Source organism: Bos indicus x Bos taurus, chromosome X (genome assembly GCF_003369695.1).
Source record: "Bos indicus x Bos taurus breed Angus x Brahman F1 hybrid chromosome X, Bos_hybrid_MaternalHap_v2.0, whole genome shotgun sequence".
NCBI classification, from domain to species: domain Eukaryota; kingdom Metazoa; phylum Chordata; class Mammalia; order Artiodactyla; family Bovidae; genus Bos; species Bos indicus x Bos taurus.
Window position 1 is genome coordinate 59,878,677 of NC_040105.1, and position 8,774 is coordinate 59,887,450.

An 8,774-nucleotide genomic window follows, 5' to 3' on the forward strand; every position below is an offset into this window, starting at 1 on the left:
GCTTCCTAAGGCCCACTTGACTTCAAATTCCAGGATGTTTGGATCCTGGTGAGTGATCACACCATAGTGGTTATCTGGGTCATGGAGATATTTTCTGTATAGTTCTTCTGTGTATTCTTGCCACTGCTTCTTAATATCTTCTGCTTCTGTTAGGTCCATACCATTTCTGTCCTTTATTGTGTCCATTTTTGCATGAAATGTTCCCTTGGTCTCTTATATCTAGTCAGAATGGCCATCATCAAAAAGTCTACAAACAGTAAATGCTGGAAAGGGTGTGGAGAAAATGGAACACTCTTGCACTGTTGATGGGAATGTAAATTGATACAATCACTATGGAAGACAGTATGAAGATTCCTTAAAAAACCAGGAATAAAATCACCATATGATTCAGCTATCCCACTACCAGGCATATACTCTGAGGAAACCAAAAACGAAAAGGACACCAGTAGTCCAATAGTCATTGCTGCACTATTTACAATAGCTAGAACATGGAAGCAACCTAGATATTCATTGACAGATGAATGGATAAAGAAGCTGTGGCACATATATATAAGGAATATTGCTCAGCCACAAAAAGGAATGCATTTGAGTCAATTCTAATGAGGTGGATTGGAGAAGGCAATGGCACCCCACTCCAGTACTTTTGCCTGGAGAGTCCCATGGACAGAGGAGCCTGGTGGGCTGCAGTCCATGGGGTCGCTAAGAGTCAGACACGACTGAGTGACTTCACTTTCACTTTTCACTTTCATGCATTGGAGAAGGAAATGGCAACCCACTCCAGTGTTCTTGCCTGGAGAATCCCAGGGACAGGGGAGCCTGGTGGGCTGCCGTCTATGGGGTCGCAGAGTCGGACACGACTGAAGCGACTTAGCAGCAGCAGTAGAAATGAGGTGGATGAACCTAGAGCCTTTTATACAGAGTGAAAAGTTGAAAGTGAAAGTCGCTCAGCATATCCTATTCTTTGCGACCCGTGGACTAGGCTGCCAGTCTCCTCTGTCCATGAAATTTTCCAGGCCAGAAAACTGGAGTGGGTAGCTGTTTCCTTCTCCAGGGGATCTTCCTAACCCAGGGATCAAACCCAGGTCTCCTGCATTGTAGCCAGATTCTTTATCAGCTGAGCCATCAGGAAAGCCCATACAGAGTGAAGTAAGTCAGAAAGAGAAAGATAAATATCATATTCTAACGCATATATGTGGAATCTAGAAAGATGGTACTGATGAATTTATTTGTAGGGCAGCAACAGAGAAACAGACATAGAGAACAGATTTATGGACACAGCAGGGGGAGGAGGAAGGAGAGGGTGAGATGGATGAAGAGAGCAACTTGGAAATGTACATTACCATATGTAAAGGAGATATCCAATGGGAATTTGCTCTATGACTCAGGGAACTCAAACGGGGCACTGTAACAACATAGAGGGGTGGGATGAGGAGGGAGATGGGAGTGAGTTTCAAGAGGGAGGAGACATATGTATACCTATAGTTGACTCATGCTGATTTTTGGTATTAACAACAAAATTCTGTAAAGCAATTATTCTTCAATTAAAAAATAAATATATTAAAAAAACCCAGAAATGCAGCATTGCACATTAGCAGACAGGCTGCACAAAGCCATACCAAATCAACAGACATCCCAAAACTTAATACTGGATATGGCTCTGCCTTTCAGAGAGATGAGATCCAGCTCCATCCACAGGCAAAATCTCTCAACCAGGAAACCTTCACAAGGCACTGTTCCAACTCCACACACCAGAGGCAGACTCCACAATTAAGAACTACAACCTTCCAGTCTGCAGAAAGGGGACCCCAAGCAAAGTAAACTAAACAAAATGAAGACAGAAAATTATGCAGCAGGTGAAGGAACAAGGTATAAACCTACCAGACCAAGCACGTGAGGAGGAAATAGGGAATCTGTATGAAAGAGAATTCCAAATAATCATAGTAAAGATGATCCAAAACCCTCAAAACAAAATGGAGCCATGGATAAATAGACTGAACACATGGATCAAGAAAATGGAAGAAATGTTTAAAAATGACATAGAATAATTAAAGAATAAACGGTCAACCATGAACAATGCAATATTGAGATTAAAAATATACTAGAGGGAACCAACAGTGGAGTAACTGAAGAAGAATGGGTAAGTGAGCTGGAAGATTGAATGGTGGAAATAACTGAAGCAGAGAAGAATAAAGAAAAAAGAATGAAAAGAAATGAGGACAGATTCATCAGAGACCTCTAGGACAAGTTTAAGAGCCCCAACATTTGAATCATAGGTATCTCAGAAGAGACAAAAAAGGGCATGAAAAAATATTTGAGGAGATTATAGTCAAAAATTCCCTAAAATGGGAAAAGAAATAGCCACCCAAGTGCAGGAAGCCCAGAGAGTTCCATACAGGGCAAAATCAAGGAGAAATATGCCAAAACACTTATTAATCAAAGTAACAAAGTTCAACACAAAGAACAAATATTAAAAGCAGCAAGGGAAAAGCAAAAATAACATACAAGGGGATCGCCATAAGGCTAACAGATGATCTTTCAACAGAAACCCTTCAGGAGAGAAGAAAATGGCAGGACATACTTAAGGTGATGAGAGGGAAAAACCTACATTCAAGATTACTCTATCCAGCAAGGATCTAATTCAGATATGAAGGAGACATAAAAGCTTTAGAGACAAGCAAAGCAGCACTACCGAACCAGCTCCTCACCAAATGCTAAAGGAACTTCTCTAGACAGAAAACACAGAAAAGACTGACCAAAAAATCCCCAAAACAAAAATTAAATGGTAACAGGATCATGTGAAATGCCAAGCTGGATGAATCACAAGCAGAAATCAAGGTTGCCAGAGAAATATCAATAACCTCAGATATACAGATGACACCACCATTATGGCATAAAATGCAGAGGAATTAAAAAGCATCTTGATGAAACTGAGAGAGGAGCATGAAAAAGCTAGCTTAAAACTCAACATTCAAAAAAGGAAGATCATGGCATCTGGTCCCATCACTTCATGGGAAATAGATGGAGAAACAATGGAAATAGTGACAGGCTATTTTCTTGGGTTACAAAATCCAAAATCAGAGTAGAAATAAATGAATAAGAAGTGAAGGAGACTATAGAAAAAATCAATAAAACTAAAAGCTGGTTCATTGAGAATATGAACAAAACTGACAAACCATAAGTCAGACTTATCAAGAAAAAGAGCGAGAAGACTCAGTAAAATTAGAAATGGAAAAGAAGTTACAACAGACAACACAAAAATACAAAGCATAATAAGAGAGCAACTATATGGCAATAAAATGAATAACGTGGAAGAATGGACAAATTCTTAGACAAGTATAACCTTTCAAAACTGAACCAGGAAGAAAAAGAAAATATGACCAGACCAATTACAAACATGGAAATCAAAAACTGTAATAAAAAATCTTCCAACGACATCAAAAAAAGCCTGGTAGTTCCCTGAGAGAGGGACAGCAGCTGTAAGTGTGCAGATCGCAGATGCTGTGGCCCCTGGAGGCAGGAGCTGCCAAGTGCCCCTCCCTGCCCCTCAATCACCGCCCCCCCAACCCCACCCAGCCACCTGCCATCGGCCAGCACCCATGGTTGCAGGTGCCTGGTGCAGCCGCCCATACCCCACGCCCCACACCACCACCCCGTCCATGGATCCATGATGCCATGGCCAGTCTCACCTGGCATCACAGCCTGCCCATCACAGCCCCAGTGCCCATGGTGATGGCCGAGATGATGGCAAAAGTGGCGGGGGATACCGCTGAGTTGAAGACGGCACAGCTTGCCCACCAGACCTACTCACTTGCCTTGCTGCTTGTCTATGGTTACGAGTTTACAACTTTTCTAAGAACTTTTGTACACAAAGGAACTTTTTAAAAGGCTTTTATATTTAACCCGAGGAAGAAGGATCTTGGGCAATTGGGGGTTTTTGGTTTTGGCTTCATTTCTGTCTTCTTTTCCTCTTTGTTGACTTTGGGGTTCAGGTACCCCCAACTGCTTCAGACTTCCAAGGGCTTTTGGGACCCCCACATTAATGAGGCAGACACTTGATGAGTCTGACATGGCTGTCAGTGACACACTGCTCCTATCCTTCTCCACATTCAAGTCCAGCCCAGCAGGAAGGGCGAAGACACTGCATCTAGCAGGTGCCCCAAATAGCCACTGACAGCAGGAGCTCTCCTATGTGAATTGACTTCCCCTGGTGCTTCCTGGCCTCCCCTACTACCTGGCGGCAGTGACTGTGGCCACCGGTCTGGAGAGTGGCAGAATCACTGGGGCTTGTGGCAGCAGCAATGTGGCTCTCCTACCTTGGAGGGAGATGGAGGAGTTTGGTGATTTCCAGGACCTAGACTTTATCCTCTCCAACTCGTTGTCCCATCAGGAGTCAGTGGCCATCATGGTTTCCTCATCAGCATTATCCTTGTCCTCCCCAATGAGTAGCAGTTCTGACAGTGTTCCCTCCACCTGAAGCTTCAGCTATCAAATCAGGACTGATACGGCACCAGGCAGCTCCAGTGGCAGCCTCCTCTATGGTGCTAAGTGTGCACCCCCTCCAACACTCCCTTCAACCTGGCAAACATCAGCAACATGAGCCTCTCTGGCAGCGAGCTCCCACAGCCCAAATTGAACCCAGTGTACCTTCTGCCACAGCAGCTGTAGTCACCAGGTTGGCAGGTTGATGGGCAAGTTTGTGTTGAAGGCATCACTAAGTGTTCCTGGCAGTGAATAGGGCAGCCCGTCAATCATCAGTGTTAGCAAAAGCAGTTCGGATGGCAGCCACCTGGTGGTGGTGGCGGTGCCCTATGGCAGTGGGCCACTGTGCATGTGCCCTAAGGTCAAGCAGGAGACTATCTCCTCCTGCTTGGACCCCCTCTCAGCAATGGCCACCAGTCACATGTGCATGACTTTCCCCTGGGGTGGCAGCTCCCCAGCAGGACTACCCTGACCCTGGGTGCCCAGGAGCTGCTGAGCAGCAGAGACTGTCATCCTGTCCTATGGCTCCTTTCCCCATCCCCGCAGGCTTCCATCCCCACCCCAGGCCCAACCTCCCTTCCTTTCTGCCTGACAAGATGCAGTCACAAGTCCCACTGCTCCATTACCAAGAACTCATACCACCCAGTTCCTGCATGCTGGAAGAGTCCAAGCCAAAGAAGGGGAGAAGGTTGTGGCCCCAGAAAACTATGGCCACTCACACTTGTGATTACAGAGGCTACAGCAAAACCTACATGAAGAGTTTTCATCTCAAGGCATACCTCCACACCCACACAGGTGAGGTACCTTACCACTGTAACTTGGATGGCTGTGGGTGGAAGTTTGCTCACTCAGATGAACTGACCAGGCACTACTGCAAACACACCTGGCATGACCCCTTCCAGTGCCAGAATGGGACGGGGCATTCTCAAGGTCAGACTACCTCACTTTACACATGAAGAGGTGCTTTCATTTATTTATTTTTTAATTTAAATTATTTTAATTGGAGGCTAATTACTTTACAATACTGTATTGGATCTGCCACACACAACATGAATCTGCCATGGGCGTATACGTGTTCCTCATCCTGAACACCCCTTCCACATCCCTCCGCGTACCATCCCTCCAGGTCATCCCAGCGCACCAGCCCCAAGCATCCTGTATCGAACCTGGACTGGCGATTCGTTTATTATATGATATTATACATGTTTCAGTGAAATTCCCACAAATCGTCCCACCCTCTCCCTCTCCCACAGAGTCCAAAAGACTGTTCTATACATCTGTGTCTCTTTTGCTGTCTCGCATACAGGGTTATCATTACCATCTTTCTAAATTCCATATATATGTGTTAGTATATTGTATTGGTATTTTTCTTTCTGGCTTACTTCACTCTGTATAATAGGCTCCAGTTTCATCCACCTCATTAGAACTGATTCAAATGTATTTTTTTAATGGCTGAGTAATACTCCATTGTGTATATGTACCACAGCTTTCTTATTCATTCGTCTGCTGATAGACATCTAGGTTGCTTTCATGTCCTGGCTATTATAAACAGTGCTGCGATGAACATTGGGGTACACGTGTCTCTTTCATTTCTGGTTTCCATGGTGTGTATGCCCAGCAGTGGAATTGCTGGGTCATAAGGAAGTTCTATTTCCAGTTTTTTAAGGAATCTCCACACGGTTCTCCATAGTGGTTATACTAGTTTGCATTCCCACGAACAGTGTAAGAGGGTTCCCTTTTCTCCACACCCTCTCCAGCACTTATTGCTTGTAGACTTTTGGATAGCAGCCATTCTGACTGATGTTAAGATGGTACATCATTGTGGTTTTGATTTTCATTTCTCTAAGAATGAGTGATGTTAGCCATCACTCATGTGTTTGTTAGCCATCTGTATGTCTTCTTTGGAGAAATGTCTGTTTAGTTCTTGGGCACATTTTTTTGATTGGGTCATTTATTTTTCTGGAATTGAGCTACAGGAGTTGCTTGTATATTTTTGAGATTAGTTGTTTGTCAGTTGCTTCATTTGCTATTATTTTCTTCCATTCTGAAGGCTGTCTTTTCACCTTGCTTATAGTTTCCTTTGTTGTGCAGAAGCTTTTAATTCTAATTAGGTCCTATTTGTTTATTTTTGCTTTTATTTCCAATACTCTGGGAGGTGTGTCATAGAGGATCCTGCTGTGATGTATGTTGGAGAGTGTTTTGCCTATGTTCTCCTCTAGGAGTTTTATAGTTTCTGGTCTTACGTTTAGATCTTTAATCCCTTTTGAGTTTATTTTTGTGTATGGTGTTAGAGAGTGTTCTAGTTTCATTCTTTTACAAGTGGTTGACCAGTTTTCCCAGCACCACTTGTTAGATTGTCTTTTCTCCATTGTATATTCTTGTCTCCTTTGTCAAAGATAAGGTGTCCACAGGGGCATGGATTTATCTCTGGGCTTTCTATTTTGTTCCATTGATCTATATTTCTGTCTTTGTGCCAGTACCATACTGTCTTGAAGACTGTGGCTTTGTAGTAGAGCCTGAAGTCAGGTAGGTTGACTCCTCCATTTCCATTCTTCTTTCTCAAGATTGCTTTGGCTATTCAAGGTTTTTTGTATTTTCATACAAATTGTGAAATTATTGTTCTAGCTATGTGAAAAATATCATTGGTAGCTTGATAGGGATTACATTGAATCTATAGATTGCTTTGGGTAGTATACTCATTTTCACTATATTGATTCTTCCGATCCATGAACATGGTATATTATTCCATCTATTAGTGTCCTCTTTGATTTCTTTCACCAGTGTTTTAGAGTTTTCTATATATAGGTCTTTAGTTTCTTTAGCTAGATATATTCCTAAGTATTTTATTCTGTTCGTTGCAATGGTGAATGGAATTGTTTCCTTAGTTTCTCTTTCTATTTTTTCATTATTAGTGTATAGGAATGCAAGGGATTTCTTTGTGTTGATTTTATATCCTGCAACCTTACTACATTCATTGATTAGCACTAGTAATTTTCTGGTGGAGTCTTTAGGGTTTTCTATGTAGAGGATCATGTCATCTGAAAACACTAAGAATTTTACTTCTTTTCCAATTTGGATTCCTTTTATTCCTTTTTCTACTCTGATTGCTTTGGCAAACTTCCAAAACTATGTTGAATAGTAGTGGTGAGAGTGGGCACCTTTGTCTTGTTCCTGACTTTAGGGGAAATGCTTTGAATTTTTCACCATTGAGAATAATGTTTGCTGTGGGTTTGTCATATATAGATTTTATTATGTTGAGGTATGTTCCTTCTATTTCTGTTTTCTGGAGAGTTTTTTCATAAATGGATGTTGAATTTTGTCAATGGCTTTCTCTGCATCTATTGAGATAATCATATGGCTTTTATTTTTCAATTTGTTAATGTGGTGTATTACATTGATTGATTTGTGGATATTGATGAACCCTTGCATTTCTGGGATAAAGCACACTTGGTCATGGTGCATTATCTTTTTAATGTGTTGTTAGAGTCTGATTGCTAGAATTTTGTTAAGGATTTTTGCATCTATATTCATAAGTGATATTGCCCTATAGTTTTATTTTTTTGTGGCAACTTTGTCAGGTTTTGGTCTTAGGGTGATGGTGGCCTCATTGAATGAGGTTGAAAGTTTACCTTCCTCTGCAATTTTCTGGAAGAGTTTGAGTAGGATAGGTGTTAGCTCTTGTCTAAATTTTTGGTAGAATTCAGCTGTGAAGCTGTCTGGACCTGTGCTTTTGTTTGCTGGAAGATTTCTGATTACAGTTTCAATTTCTGTGCTTGTGATGGGTCTGTTAAGATTTTCTATTTTTTCCTGGTTCAATTTTGGAAAGTTGTACTTTTCTACGAATTGGTCCATTTCTTCCATGTTGTTCATTTCATTGGCATATAATTGCTGATAGTAGTCTCTTTGTATATACAAAGGATATATACAAAGGACAGTGATCCTTTGTATTTTTGTTTTGTCAGTTGTGATCTCTCCATTTTCATTTCTAATTTTATTGATTTGATTTTTCTCCCTTTGTTTCTTGATGAGTCTGGATAATGGTTTGTCAATTTTATTTATCCTCTCAAAGAACCAGCTCTTGGCTTTGTTGATTTTTGCTATGGTCTCTTTTGTTTCTTTTGCATTTATTTCTTCCCTAATTTTTAAGATTTTTTTCCTTCTACTAACCCTGGGGTTCTTCATTTCTTCCTTTTCTAGTTGCTTTAGGTGTAGCGTTAGGTTATTTCTTTGACTTGTTTGTTTCTTGAGGTGTGCCTGTATTGCTATGAACTTTACCCTTAGCACTGCTTTTACAG

The 8,774-nt window shown here is 41.6% G+C and overlaps 1 pseudogene; it reads left to right on the forward strand.

Annotated features, from left to right (window-relative positions):
- The first annotated feature begins 4,039 nt into the window (after positions 1–4,039).
- Positions 4,040–5,464, forward strand: LOC113888058 (annotated as a pseudogene).
- The last annotated feature ends 3,310 nt before the right edge of the window (positions 5,465–8,774 follow it).